Source organism: Rhinoderma darwinii, chromosome 3 (genome assembly GCF_050947455.1).
Source record: "Rhinoderma darwinii isolate aRhiDar2 chromosome 3, aRhiDar2.hap1, whole genome shotgun sequence".
NCBI lineage: Eukaryota > Metazoa > Chordata > Amphibia > Anura > Rhinodermatidae > Rhinoderma > Rhinoderma darwinii.
The window spans coordinates 275,673,902-275,689,597 of record NC_134689.1 but is presented as its reverse complement, the minus strand read 5'-3'; the positions used below and the strand labels follow the sequence as shown (position 1 = coordinate 275,689,597).

Here is a 15,696-nt window from a genome sequence, read left to right as displayed (position 1 = left end):
TACGCATTTTTTTTAAAATGGCCGCGTAAAAAAACACCTCGTAAAAAGAAGTACATGTCACTTCTTGAGCCGTTTTTGGAGACTTTTTTCATTGACAATAGAAAAACAGCTCCAAAAATGGCCGTAAAAACGCAGCGAAAAACGCTAGTTTGATTAAAAAACAGCTGAAAATCAGGAGCTGTTTTCCCTTTTGTTAACAGTGTGAACATACCCTTAGGGTGCAGTCATAGGGTAAGGCCACACGGTGCAGTCACGGTGCATTTATGCTGCGTTTTTAACCCCTTCCCGCATTTTCACGTACAGTTACATGATGGGAACTGGTGTTTTAACGCAATTCCACTTAACTGTACATGAAGGAGATGGAGCTGGCTCAGCGACATAACCGCCTGGTGACAGCTGTATGTTACAGCTGTCACCCTGAGGTATCGGCCAGGACCAGAGCTAGCATCCGATCCAGCCGATTAACCCCTCACATGCTGCGTTCAATAGAGATCGCAGCATGTGAGGAGTTTATAGCCACCGGCACCCCAGCAATGTGATCGCTGGGTTGCCGGTGGCTGCAAAGGTGATCAGAGGCCTAATACTTACCTCCCGGTCTGCCAGCAACGAAATCCTCCTATGCCCCGCTCGTCGGCAGGGCCCAAAAGGCTTCCGGTACCATCGGCAATATGGCACCGGCTCAGCTTCCGGCTCAGAAGCTGAGCTGGCATCATCAGCAGTGGGTGTCCGCTGTATATTACAGCGGACATCCCACTCTTAAAGGCAGAAACCGGAGCTAGTTCCGATTCCTGTCATTAACCCCCTTCAAGGCAGCGATCCAATGCGATCACTGCTTCAAAGTGGTTTGTATCAAATCGGCAGCCTGCCATGCGATGGCAAGGCTGGCGACTGCTACTATGGCAACAGATGGCCTAACAATGGCTTCCTATCTGCCATTACGGAAGCCGATTAGGCCCCGTCCGGAGGTGGAGCCTGATCGGCTTGCTGTCAGTGAACAACTGACAGTTCTAATACATTGCTCTACATAGGTAGTGCAATGTATTAGAACATCAAACAAACAGTTGGACCTTCAAGTCCCCTAGTGGGACTAAAGAATAGTGTAAAAAAAAAGTGTAAAAAAAGTAAAAGTTGTAAAAAATAGAATAAAAGTTTCAAGTAATAACATAAACCACAATCGCCCTTTTTCCCTTATCAAGTCATTTATTATTGAAAAAAATAATAAATCCATACATATTTGGTATCGCTGCGACCATAACGACCTGAACTATCAAATATATTATGTTATTTAGTCCGCTCAGTGAACGCCGTAAAAAAAACCTTAAAAAATACTGACATAATTGCTATTTTTTGGTTACTTTGTCTTCCAAAAATTGAAATAAAAAGTGATCAAAAAGTCAAATGTACCTATAAAAACTATAACTTGTCTCGCAAAAAACAAGCCCTCATACAGCTCCGTCCACAACAAAATTAAAAAGCTATGGCTCTCACAACTTGGTGACATTAAAAATCCATTCTCTTTACAAAAGTTATTTTATTGTGCAAATAGATGTAAAACATAAAAAAGTGCTAGAAATTAGGTATCTCCGGAATCGGACTGACCTGCAGAATAAAGTTAACATGTAATTTATGATGCGTGGTGAACGCTGTATAAAAATAACTACAAAAATATGCCAGAATTGCTGTTTTTTGGTCACCTTGCCTCCCAAAATAAAAAAAGGATAGCAAGTGATCAAAAAGTCGCATGTAACCCAAAATGGTACCAATAAAAACTACAGCTCGTCCCGCAAAAAAACAGCCCTCATACCACTACATCTATCAAAAAATAAAATTAGTTAAGGCTCCAATAAGTCAGGAAAGAAAAAATATGCAGTTGTGCCGACCCGAGGGGAACATTTCTTCTGTTTCATGTGGCGAATTATCAAGGCCCCTAAAATTAGGGAACCAGGAAGGGGAGGGCCCAAACATTTCTGCTGGAATCGAGGGCGCCCGTATTATACCAGGACAACACTTTCCCAGTAAAATTCCCCAAACTGCAAAGATGCCGAGTGTGGACCAAAAGGGGAATAAGTAAGGACCATTTATTCGTGCGACACTGGCCTGTGCAGAAAGGATTGTGACACAGCGTAACAAATATCTATGGATTATTTTATTATTTTTTTTACCCCATTATTATACCACCTGACTATGCCCCTTATATACTCCGCCCGGCTTACATGTACCCCCACATTATAAACGGAAACACCAGTAAGAATCCAAACAACACTACTACCAGGCAAAATCCACGCTCCAAAAGCCAAATGGCGCTACCTCCCATCTGAACCCTACAGTGTGCCCATACAGCAGTTTACTTCCACATGTATGGCATCGCCATACCCGGGAGAACCCTTTTAACAATTTTTGGGGTGTGTGTCTCCAGTGGCACAAGCTGGGCACTACATATTTGCCACTGAAATAGCATAGCTAGAGAAAAAGTGAAATTTTTACTTTGCACCTTCCGTAGCGCAATCATTCATGGAAAAGGCCTGTGTGGTGAAAATGCTCACTACACCCCTTAATAAATGCCTTGAGGGGTGCAGTTTCCAAAATGGGGTTACTTCTCAGCAGTTTCTTTTATTATTTCACATCAGAGCCTCTGCAATTGTGATCCAATACTTTGTAAATTGCCAAATTAGGCCTTAATTTTACATGGTACTGTTTCACTCCCGAGCCTGGTCGAATGTCCAGGCAAAAGATTAGAGCCACACGTAGGGTGTTTCTAAAACCGGGAAACACAGCATAATAATAAGAGAGCGGTCTTGTTATGGTGGCACAAGCTGGGCACCACATATTGGCATATCTATGGAAAAAAATTGCATTTTCACTCTGCAACATCGAGCACACACCAATTTCTGCCAATCACCTGCGGGGTTAATATGCTCACTAGACGCCTGGATGAATAACTTGAGGGGTGTAGTTTCCAAAATGAGGTCACTTCTGGGGGGGATCCACTGTTTTGGTCCCACAGGGACTTTGCAAATACGATATAGCGCCCAGAAACCAATCCAGCAAAATCTGTACTCCAAAAGTAAATGGCGCTCCTTCCCTTCTGAGCCGTACTCTGTGCCAAAACAGCAGTTTATGACCACATATGGGGTATTGCCGTACACAGGAGAAGTTGCTTTACCAGTGTTGGGGTGCTTTTTTTCCATTTATTTGTTGAGAAAATAAAAAAATTTCAGCTACAACTACGTCTTATTGAAGAAAAAGTGTTTTGTTTTTTTTTCACTGCCCAATTCTAATAAAATCTATGAAACACCTGTGGGGTCAAAATGCTCACTACACCCCTAGATGAATTCCTCAAGGGATGTAGTTTTGTGAATCACTTTTGGGGAGTCTCCACTGTACTGGTACCTTAGGAGCTTTGCAAAAGTGACATGTTGTCAAGAAACCAATCCAGCAAAATCTGTGCTCCAAAAGCCAAAGGGCGCTCCTTCCCTTCTGATCCCTACCGTGTGCACAAACAGCAGTTTATGACCACAAATGGGGTATTTCCATACTCCAGAGAAGTTGCTTTACAAATGTTGGCATTTTTTTATTCCTTTATTTGTTGAGAAAATGACAATTTTTGAGCTAAAGCTACGTCTTATTGGAAAAAAATGATTTTTTTTTCTCTTCACTGCCCAATTCTAATAAAATCTATGAAACCCCTGTGGGGTCAAAATGCTCACTACACCCCTAGATGGATTCTTCAAGGGGTGTAGTTTCCTAAATGCCTTTTTTGTGGTTTTGAAGTTATCTATGTCCCATTTTTTCTGCTGGTAGTTTCCTAAATGGAGTTTTCACTGTTTTGGTCCCTTAGGGGTGTTGCAAATGTGGCGTGGTCTCCGCAAACCATTCCTGCTAAATTAGGGCTCCAAAAGCCAAATGGCGCTCTTTCCCTTTTAAGCCCTGCCCTTTGTCCAAACAGCAGTTTATGACCACATGTGGGGTATTGTTTTACTCGGGAGAAATTGCTTTACAAATGTAGTGGTGCATTTTCTTTTTTAGTCCTTGTGGAAATTAGAAAAAATTAGCTAAACCTACATTTTCTTTGAAAGAATGTGGATTTTCATTCTCACAGCCTACTGACAATAATTTCTGGAAAAAACCTGCGGGGTCAAAATGCTCACTATACCCCTAGATCATTTCCTCAAGGGGTATCGTTTCCAAAATGGGGTCACTTTTGGGGAATTTCCACTGTTTTGGCACCGCAAGAGCCTTTCAAACCTGACATGGTGCCTAAAATATTTTCTAATAAAAAGGAGGCCCCAAAATCCTTTAGGTGCTCCTTTGCTTCTGAGGCCTGTGCTTCAGTCCATAAGTGCACTAGGGCCACATTTGGGGTATTTCTAAAAACTGCAGATTCTGGGCAATAGATATGGAGTTGCGTTCCTCTGGTAAAACTTTCTGTGTTACAAAAAAAATAGATGAAAAATGAATTTCTGCAAAAAAAAAAAAGAAATTTGAAAATGTCACCTCTATTTTGCCTTAATTCCTGTGAAACGTCTAAAGGGTTAAGAAACTTTCTAAATGCTGTTTTAAATACTTTGAGGGGTGAAGTTTTTAAAATGGGGTGACTTATCGGGGGTTTCTGATATATAAAGCCCTAAAATCCGCTTCACAACTGAACTGACCCCTGTAAAAATAGCCTTTTGAAATTTAAAAGGGAGAACCCTTTTAACAATTTTTGGGGTGTGTGTCTCCAGTGGCACAAGCTGGGCACTACATATTTGCCACTGAAATAGCATAGCTAGAGAAAAAGTGAAATTTTTACTTTGCACCTTCCGTAGCGCAATCATTCATGGAAAAGGCCTGTGTGGTGAAAATGCTCACTACACCCCTTAATAAATGCCTTGAGGGGTGCAGTTTCCAAAATGGGGTTACTTCTCAGCAGTTTCTTTTATTATTTCACATCAGAGCCTCTGCAATTGTGATCCAATACTTTGTAAATTGCCAAATTAGGCCTTAATTTTACATGGTACTGTTTCACTCCCGAGCCTGGTCGAATGTCCAGGCAAAAGATTAGAGCCACACGTAGGGTGTTTCTAAAACCGGGAAACACAGCATAATAATAAGAGAGCGGTCTTGTTATGGTGGCACAAGCTGGGCACCACATATTGGCATATCTATGGAAAAAAATTGCATTTTCACTCTGCAACATCGAGCACACACCAATTTCTGCCAATCACCTGCGGGGTTAATATGCTCACTAGACGCCTGGATGAATAACTTGAGGGGTGTAGTTTCCAAAATGAGGTCACTTCTGGGGGGGATCCACTGTTTTGGTCCCACAGGGACTTTGCAAATACGATATAGCGCCCAGAAACCAATCCAGCAAAATCTGTACTCCAAAAGTAAATGGCGCTCCTTCCCTTCTGAGCCGTACTCTGTGCCAAAACAGCAGTTTATGACCACATATGGGGTATTGCCGTACACAGGAGAAGTTGCTTTACCAGTGTTGGGGTGCTTTTTTTCCATTTATTTGTTGAGAAAATAAAAAAATTTCAGCTACAACTACGTCTTATTGAAGAAAAAGTGTTTTGTTTTTTTTTCACTGCCCAATTCTAATAAAATCTATGAAACACCTGTGGGGTCAAAATGCTCACTACACCCCTAGATGAATTCCTCAAGGGATGTAGTTTTGTGAATCACTTTTGGGGAGTCTCCACTGTACTGGTACCTTAGGAGCTTTGCAAAAGTGACATGTTGTCAAGAAACCAATCCAGCAAAATCTGTGCTCCAAAAGCCAAAGGGCGCTCCTTCCCTTCTGATCCCTACCGTGTGCACAAACAGCAGTTTATGACCACAAATGGGGTATTTCCATACTCCAGAGAAGTTGCTTTACAAATGTTGGCATTTTTTTATTCCTTTATTTGTTGAGAAAATGACAATTTTTGAGCTAAAGCTACGTCTTATTGGAAAAAAATGATTTTTTTTTCTCTTCACTGCCCAATTCTAATAAAATCTATGAAACCCCTGTGGGGTCAAAATGCTCACTACACCCCTAGATGGATTCTTCAAGGGGTGTAGTTTCCTAAATGCCTTTTTTGTGGTTTTGAAGTTATCTATGTCCCATTTTTTCTGCTGGTAGTTTCCTAAATGGAGTTTTCACTGTTTTGGTCCCTTAGGGGTGTTGCAAATGTGGCGTGGTCTCCGCAAACCATTCCTGCTAAATTAGGGCTCCAAAAGCCAAATGGCGCTCTTTCCCTTTTAAGCCCTGCCCTTTGTCCAAACAGCAGTTTATGACCACATGTGGGGTATTGTTTTACTCGGGAGAAATTGCTTTACAAATGTAGTGGTGCATTTTCTTTTTTAGTCCTTGTGGAAATTAGAAAAAATTAGCTAAACCTACATTTTCTTTGAAAGAATGTGGATTTTCATTCTCACAGCCTACTGACAATAATTTCTGGAAAAAACCTGCGGGTCAAAATGCTCACTATACCCCTAGATCATTTCCTCAAGGGGTATCGTTTCCAAAATGGGGTCACTTTTGGGGAATTTCCACTGTTTTGGCACCGCAAGAGCCTTTCAAACCTGACATGGTGCCTAAAATATTTTCTAATAAAAAGGAGGCCCCAAAATCCTTTAGGTGCTCCTTTGCTTCTGAGGCCTGTGCTTCAGTCCATAAGTGCACTAGGGCCACATTTGGGGTATTTCTAAAAACTGCAGATTCTGGGCAATAGATATGGAGTTGCGTTCCTCTGGTAAAACTTTCTGTGTTACAAAAAAAATAGATGAAAAATGAATTTCTGCAAAAAAAAAAAAGAAATTTGAAAATGTCACCTCTATTTTGCCTTAATTCCTGTGAAACGTCTAAAGGGTTAAGAAACTTTCTAAATGCTGTTTTAAATACTTTGAGGGGTGAAGTTTTTAAAATGGGGTGACTTATCGGGGGTTTCTGATATATAAAGCCCTAAAATCCGCTTCACAACTGAACTGACCCCTGTAAAAATAGCCTTTTGAAATTTTCTTGAAAATGTGAGAAATTGCTGCTAAAGTTTTAAGCCGTGTAACGTCCTAGAAAAATAAAAGGATGTTCAAAAAACAATGCCAATCTAAAGTACACATATGGGGAATGTTAATTAGCAACAATTTTGTGTGGTATTACGATCTGTCTTACAGGCAGATACATTTAAAATTAGAAAAATGCAAATTTTTGCAATTTTTCAATACATTTTGGTGTTTTTCACAATTAAATACTGAATATATTGAGCAAATTTTGCCAGTACCATAAAGTCCAATGTGTCACGAGAAAACAATCTCAGAATCTCTTGGATAGGTAAAAGCATTCCGAAGTTATTACCACATAAAGTGAAACATGTCAGATTTGAAAAAATTGTCCTGAAGGCCAAAACCCCTTAAGGGGTTAAACTGCAGCAAGTCATTTTTCAATAGAAGTTCTGAAGGCCAAACCCCTTAAGGGGTTAAAACGCACTGTGTGGCCTTACCCATATGCAGCAGACTTTGTTGCAGAAATTTCTGTTAGGGTATGTTCACACGGCTTATTTACGGACGTAATTCGGGCGTTTTACGCCTCGATTTACGTCTGAAAATGCGCCTCGATGGCGTTGGCAAACATCTGCCCATTCATTAGAATGGGTCTTACGATGTTCTGTGCACACGGTCATTTTTTTTACGCCCCGCTGTCAAAAGGCGGGGCGTAAAAAAGACGCCCGCGTCAAAGAAGTGCCTGTCACTTCTTCAGACGTAAATGGAGCCGTTTTCCATGGACTCCATGGAAAACCAGCTCCATTTAACGTCCGTAATGGACGCAGCAAAAAGCGCCTCAACATGCCATTACGGCTGAAATTACATTGCTGTTTTCCCATGAGAACAGCCCCGTAATTTCAGTTGTTACGGACGCTGCCGTGTGAACATACCCTTAGGGTATATTCACACGCAGTGAGCAAAAACGTCTGAAAATACGGAGCTGTTTTCAGGCTAAAATAGCTCCTGATTTTCAGAAGTTTTTTAAGAACTCGCGTTTTTCGCGCCGTTTTTTACGGCTGTTTTTGGAGCTGTTTTTCAATGGAGTCAATGAAAAACGCCTCCAAAAACGTCCCAAGAAGTGTCCTGCACTTCTTTTGACGAGCTGTCATTTTACACGCTGTATATTGACAGCAACGCGTAAAATAAAGGCTTGTGGGAACAGAACATCGTAATTCCCATTGAAAGCAATGGGCAGATATTTGTAGGCGTATTAGGGGCGTTTTTTCAGGCGTAATTTGAGGCGTAAAACGCCCGATTTACGTCTGAAAACACTGCATGTGAACATACCCTGAAGGGTATGTTCACACGCTGAGTCTAAAACGTCTGGAAATACGGAGCAGTTTTCAAGGGAAAACAGCTCCTGATTTTCAGACGTTTTTAAAGCCACTCGCGATTTTCGCTGCGTTTTTTCCAGCCGTTTTTGGAGCTTCTTTTCAATAAAGTCTATGAAAAACAGCTCCAAAAACGTCCCAAACGTTTTCCAAACGGCCACGTCAAAAAATGGCCCATCGGAACAGAATGACGTTTTTCCCATTGATTTCAATGGGCAGATGTTTGTAGGCGTTCAGCTTCCAATTTTTGGGCTGTTTTTCAGGCGTTTACGACCCGAAAAACGGACGAAAATAGGCCGTGTAAACATACCCTAACTGAAAATCAGTTCCATTCATCTGAATGCGGTTGTTTCTGCAGCAGGTGCATAAAGTTCTGCAAGTTCCATTCAGATGAATGGAAATGATTTTTAGTGGCAGAAACAAAGTAGAATTTCCATAATGAAACTCTGTGCGGAAAATCTGCAGCATTTACAATAGCAGCAAAAACATTGAGATTTAAACAAATCTCATCCACACGCTGCGGAAAAATAACGCTGAGAAAACTTTCGTAAATTGAGCTGCGGTGCATTTTTTTAAATCCACAACATGTCAATTTATGCTGCGGAATCATTGCACTTTTGTTGCGGTTTTTTCCCATTGAATTCAATTGGGAGTTAAAAGCTGCAAACAATAGAAAATGTTGCAAATTTTGTAGCGGGAAAGCTGCAAATCTGACAAAAAAAAAAAAAAAATTTTTTGGGGTTTACATTTAATAGAAAGTCTATACTTACCCCCAGGCATTGTCATAACGACGGCTCCTTGTTCCCCCGGATGTTCTTCGTGCAACCCGGCCTCCTGGGATGACGTATTATCCCATGTGACTTCTGCAGCGGTCACAAATGCTGCAGCAGCATCGCAGGAGGCTGGGCTGCATGGAGAATAGAGCGATGCGTTTCTATGGCAATGCCAGTGAAGGTTAGTATTGGCTTTTTTTTTCTGCTCGGTTTTCAGCAGCGGCAATTCCGGCCGAAAATCTGCACCACAATTTAGTGCGGTTTTTCGTCCAGAATTCCGTGCAGGTTCTAGGTCAGATACGCTGCATACTTTTACGCAGCGTATGCGACCTGTGTGAGCACACCCTTAGGCTGGATTCACACGACCATGTTACGTCCGTAATGGACGGAACGTATTTCGGCCGCTAATCCCAGACCGAACACAGTGCAGGGAGCCGGGCTTCTAGCATCATAGTTATGTACGACGCTAGGAGTCCCTGCCTCGCTGCAGGACAACTGTCCCGTACTATAATCATGTTTTCAGTACGGGACAGTAGTTCCACGTAGAGGCAGGGACTCCTAGCATCGTACATAAGTATGATGCTAGGAGCCTGGCTCCCTGCAGTGTGTTCGGTATGGGATTAGCGGCCTAAATACGTTCCGTCCATTACGGACGTAACATGGTGGTGTGAATCCAGCCTAAACGTCATGGACTAGGTGATGGTGTGTGGTTTTACAGCCTTGGGGCATGGTGATTGCATTGCATTCCTGAAAAAATAAAAACAGAATTCTACTAAATAAGTTTGACACACCATAAAAAGGTATACTTTTTTTTGCCCTTTCATCATTAGTTAAAGGGGACATTAGGGTATATACACGTCATAGAGCAGCGTACCCTTTTTCTTCTCGCAGACCCAGGCTGTCAATTTATTACATGTATGACCATTCATGTGAAGCGGTCTTTGCGGGGGAAATGTATGCCATCTGTTTGCATACATCACCCTGTTTATTTCCATTAAAAAGGTACACTTTAGGATATTGTTTATGCTAAAAAAATTATACTCAAAGTGCTAAAGCTACTAAAAAAAACAATATATTCTTGACGTATTCCACAAAAGCAAAAATGAAACATGTCTTGGGCACATATTAATGGTACATTTCTATATATGCTATGGCAAAAAAAAAAAAACAAACAAGAAAAAAGAGTTGTTTAACCCCTTAATGACCAGGCCATTTTGCGCGTTAATGACCAAGGATTATTTTTTGTTTTCTCACGGTCGCATTCCAACAGTCGTAAAAAAAAAAAAAATCCGTCGACATAGCCGTATAAGGGCTTGTTTTTTGCGGGACGAGTTGAATTCTGCAATTGCCCCACTTTTGGATGCACATAATATATCAATTAACTTTTATTAACTTTATTTTAGGAGAGAATTGAAAATCAGCAGCTATTCCAGCATTGATTTTCACGTTATAAAAATACGCTGTTTACTATGCAACGTAAATAACATGTTACCTTTATTCTATGGGTCGGCACGATTACGGGGATACCAAATATGTAAAGGTTTTATGTTTTCCTACCTCTGGATTGGCCTAATAGGCAGTTGCTGAAGGCAGACCGGGGGCATACCTCCCAACTTTTGAATTCGGAAAAGAGGGACATTTTTAAGCCACGCGTCCCAAACCACGCCCAATATCCCGCATAAACACATCAAATCACGGCCAGATCCTTCTGTAAATAACACATTCTCACTGCGCATCTCTGGACTGTCTGGATATCACAGATATTATGGATCCGGTTATGTCGTCTTTGTGTTACTTTTCCTATCTTGGGTATAACATTTGCTCATCACGGCGGCAGAAGCTGCAGGACAAACCAAAAGGCTGAGTACAATGAAAGTCAAGAGGGAGACCCTATGGTTGATGACTTTTCAAATGACAGGTAGCATTACATGATGGGGATTTTTTTTTCCAGTTGTGTAACTCTGCTACCGGTCAATGGAAAAATCATCCACCAGAGCCCCCCTGTAGATTGCTCCACACACCGCCCCCCTGTACATAGCGCCAGACACAGCCCCCCTGTAGATAGCTCCACACACAGCCCCCCTGTAGATAGCTCCACACACAGCCCCCCTGTAGATAGCTCCACACACAGCCCCCCTGTAGATAGCTACACACAGCCCCCCTGTAGATAGCTCCACACACAGCCCCCCTGTAGATTGCTCCACACACAACCCCCCTGTACATAGCGCCACACACAGCCCCATGTAGATAGCTCCAGATACAGCCCCCCTGTAGATAGCTCCACACACAGCCCTCTGTAGATAGAGTCAGATACAGCCCCCTGTAGATAGCGCCACACACAGCCCCCCTGTAGATAGCGCCACACACAGCCCCCTGTAAATAGCTCCACACACAGCCCCCCTGTACATAGCGTCAGATACAGCCCCTTGCACATAGTGCCATACACAGCCCCCCTGTAGCAAGCGCCAGACAGAGCCCCCCTGTAGATAGCGCCAGACACAGCCCCCCTGTACATAGTGCCAGATACAGCCCCCCTGTACATAGTGCCAGTTACAGCCCCCTGTACATAGTGCCAGATACAGCCCCCCTGTACATAGCACCAGATACAGCCCCCCTGTACATAGCGCCAGATACAGCCCCCTGTAGATAGTGCCACACACAGCCCCCTGTAGATGGCTCCACACACAGCCCCCCTGTAGATAGCTGCACACACAGCCCCCCAGTAGATAGCGACACACACAATCCCCCTGTAGGTGCCACATTGCCGCCGGAGCGGAGAGCGGTAGAGGTAGGCTTTATTCACATGACAGGGTCCGAGTGTCGGCCGATAAAAACTGCCGTTTTGGGCCGTTCTTCCCGGCCGTTTTGCATCCATTCCGATTCTGTTCCAGGCTGTGTTACAGTTTTTAACGGCCGATTTTTACCCGTTTTGCATCCGTTTTTTTCCCTGTCCATTTTAAAATCTCAGTTCATTTAAATTTGTTGCCACACACAGCCCTCTGTAGATAGAGTCAGATACAGCCCCCTGTAGATAGCGCCACACACAGCCCCCCTGTAGATAGCGCCACACACAGCCCCCTGTAAATAGCTCCACACACAGCCCCCCTGTACATAGCGTCAGATACAGCCCCTTGCACATAGTGCCATACACAGCCCCCCTGTAGCAAGCGCCAGACAGAGCCCCCCTGTAGATAGCGCCAGACACAGCCCCCCTGTACATAGTGCCAGATACAGCCCCCCTGTACATAGTGCCAGTTACAGCCCCCTGTACATAGTGCCAGATACAGCCCCCCTGTACATAGCACCAGATACAGCCCCCCTGTACATAGCGCCAGATACAGCCCCCTGTAGATAGTGCCACACACAGCCCCCTGTAGATGGCTCCACACACAGCCCCCCTGTAGATAGCTGCACACACAGCCCCCCAAGTAGATAGCGACACACACAATCCCCCTGTAGGTGCCACATTGCCGCCGGAGCGGAGAGCGGTAGAGGTAGGCTTTATTCACATGACAGGGTCCGAGTGTCGGCCGATAAAAACTGCCGTTTTGGGCCGTTCTTCCCGGCCGTTTTGCATCCATTCCGATTCTGTTCCAGGCTGTGTTACAGTTTTTAACGGCCGATTTTTACCCGTTTTGCATCCGTTTTTTTCCCTGTCCATTTTAAAATCTCAGTTCATTTAAATTTGTTGCCACACACAGCCCTCTGTAGATAATGCCACAGCCCCCCTGGTAGGTAATGCCACACAGCCCCTGTAGGCAATGCCACCCAGCCCCCTGTAGGTAATGCCACCCAGCCCCCTGTAGGTAATGCCACCCAGCCCCCTGCAGGTAATGCCACCCAGCCCCCTGTAGGTTGCACCCACCCCCCCCCCCCCTTTCAGGAGAAGTCACTGACTCAATGTCCATATATGGACAGTGTAGTCACTGACTTCTCCTGGAGAGGAATCCCCGGCCACAGGGTCGGGGATTCCGCTTCAGAAAGTCACTGTGTCCATATATGGAAAGTGTAGTCACTCACTTCTCCTGTAGCGGAATCCCCGGCCACAGGGTCGGGGATTCCGCTTCAGAAGTGAGTGACGTCGCTGTGTCCATATATGGCCAGTGTAGTCACTCACTTCTCCTGTAGCGGAATCCCCGGCCGGGGATTGGGGATTCTGACTCCTACAGGGAGCAAAAAAAGACCCTCCTCCTCCTCACATGCACTCTGCACTGTGAGGAGAAGGAGAGAGAGCGCGAGCGACGGAAGACACGGCCGTCACTCGGGACACATTCCGGTGATGGCCGTGTATTACCCGGCCCCATAAACTTCTATGGGAGCCGGGCGGCCGGGTAAACGGGCGAAAATAGGGCATGTCTCATTTTTTGACGGCCAGGTTTCCCGGGCCGTCAAAAAATCGGTGTTGTGAATAGCCCCATTAGGGGGTCTATTGTTCCTTCTGCAGCCGTGTGACAGCCGTTTTATGAACGGCCGTCACCCGGCCGGAAAAACCCTGTCATGTGAATAAGGGTTTACCGGCCCTACTGCTGCCACTCTCCGCTCTGCTTTGACGTCACTCACCGTCAGAAGAAGGAAGGAGACTTGCAGCGGCGTTCTCACTGGTGTCGATGCCGGCCCGGGAGTGAACCAGTCCAGTCACCTGACCGGTGAGGTCCTTTGCCTTTATTTTTTTGACTGGACTGGAAGATTGGACTGGAATATATGTCGGAAGGTTTTCAGGGCATATACACCAACGAGAGGCGTAACGTGAAATTCTTGGGCCCCAATGCTAAATCTGTAACAGGGCCTTAACCTACCATATGCTATTAATAAATGCCCATGTAGCAGAGGGCCTGTGCACGGATGTAGCATTGGGGTCCAGAAGCGACTACTACCTCTGCACCCTGATTTAGCTATGCCCCTGATGCTGACAGTGCCCCACAGTCATGGGAGGGGTGAAGTAACAACAGGTTTACACTTAAAGAATTCACAAATTTTGCTGCACGCCATAGTTGCGTTAACATTTGCAACTTTTTACTTTTCTCGCACTTTCAAAAAGTGCAGCGAAAAGGAGAAGTTTAGCAGAAAGGGGTGAGGCCACCACCGAGATGACAGACTTATCATAATTTGCAGTAGAATTCAAAGATTTTTCCAGCTCACCGGTGTCCAGCGTCTTCAGCGATCCAGTGCACGGACCTCGCCCTGACCCAGGCGTCTTCCACAGCAGCAAACAAAAGGTATGATCCGGCACTTCATGAAGAAATCTCAGGACTTTATTGTATAAACATTAAAAATCCACCTAGCACATAAAGACAAAGGACCAGTACGGTTACGCGTTTCAAACACCAACTGCGTTCTTAGTCATATTTGAATGTTTATACAATAAAGTCCTGAGATTTCTTCATGTAGTGCCGGATCATACCTTATCATAATTTACGCCAGAAACTTGCACGGACAGCCAAAGATGTGCCAATATATTAAGAGGTGTGCACCTCTTAATATATTTGGCGCATTTTCCGCCAACGTAGATTGGTTTAAGACTAATGTTTGACACGCCAGTCTTAACATATTTCCCCCGTGATGTGAATATTGCCTAATTTACCTTCAGACATAAGTGGAGAAGCAGCAAGACTCAAAAAAAACTTTTAGAAAAGTTACACTTGGGACATAACTTACTAAAATACCACATGGGGAATTATTTGAAAATGGAATTCCCCTTTAAGCACATTGCATTTTACACATTTTAAAACGTCAAATACTTGAGATTCAGGTATCCTGAGTGACAGGTCATACTCTGGACATGGAGGATGCCATAAATCAGGACGCCGGACATTTGAGTGCAGCGCTGTTGCTCGTCCAGTAGGTGGCAGCGCGGCGTCTAGCCAGATTTCGGATTCCTCTCAACAAAAGAAGGAAGGGGTGGTCACCTTGGTGAAGGGAGGGGAGACCAGAGAGCAGTGCAGTGCTGGGCATAACATTGGAATAACTTCACAGCAGAGGGGACTCACTGAGAAAGGTGAGTGAGCTACTATGTCCTCTGTCGTGTACAGCAGCCTGCTGAGGTAACCTGCTGAGGATGGAGGCGTAGAAAAGTCTAGTAAACTTTGTGACAGGACGGAGTTTGTGTTCTCCTAGTTCACACCTTGCAGGTAACTGGACGCTTCTATCCCAGCTGTACATTGAACGTAACCTCATTATCCCTGACTTTCTGCAGCTATGGAGGAAGTTTTACCTCATGTGAGCAGTACGTCTCCACACTGCATGGCTCTATGTAATGACCTTGGATGCCAGGATCTCTGGGCTGTGTATATATTGACTCGCTGGACTGAAGTGATAAGGTTGTTTAACCCCTATGTGTCCAGGGCTGTTAATACAGGTTGTGGGACTATGACTCCCAGCAAGTATTCCAGATAAGAGTTGTAGCTCAGGAACAGGTTCTTTGAGATGTGTTATTCCAGAAACCTGTGCAAACAAGTTGTCGGTAATAAGATAGAAAACCAAAAGTCGCACACAATATGGATGATATTACGTGTGTTACTAAGATGGTGCGTTCATCTTATTTTTTTTAAATTGCTCTCGGTTGTTCGTCATTGATCACAGCATTT

At 44.2% G+C, this 15,696-nt stretch overlaps 1 protein-coding gene across 2 annotated transcripts in view; it reads left to right on the top strand.

Annotated features, from left to right (window-relative positions):
• Window positions 1–14,995: 14,995 nt before the first annotated feature.
• Window positions 14,996–15,696, top strand: part of CGNL1 (cingulin like 1) — a 216,372-nt gene continuing 215,671 nt past the window's right edge. The window contains exon 1 of one of the 2 annotated variants that reach the window (XM_075857953.1): window positions 14,996–15,107. The gene's annotated coding sequence lies outside the window, so the exon portion shown is untranslated. Of the gene's footprint in view, window positions 15,108–15,130; window positions 15,241–15,696 lie in introns of those variants that run through there. The other variant, XM_075857954.1, reaches the window with a different exon arrangement.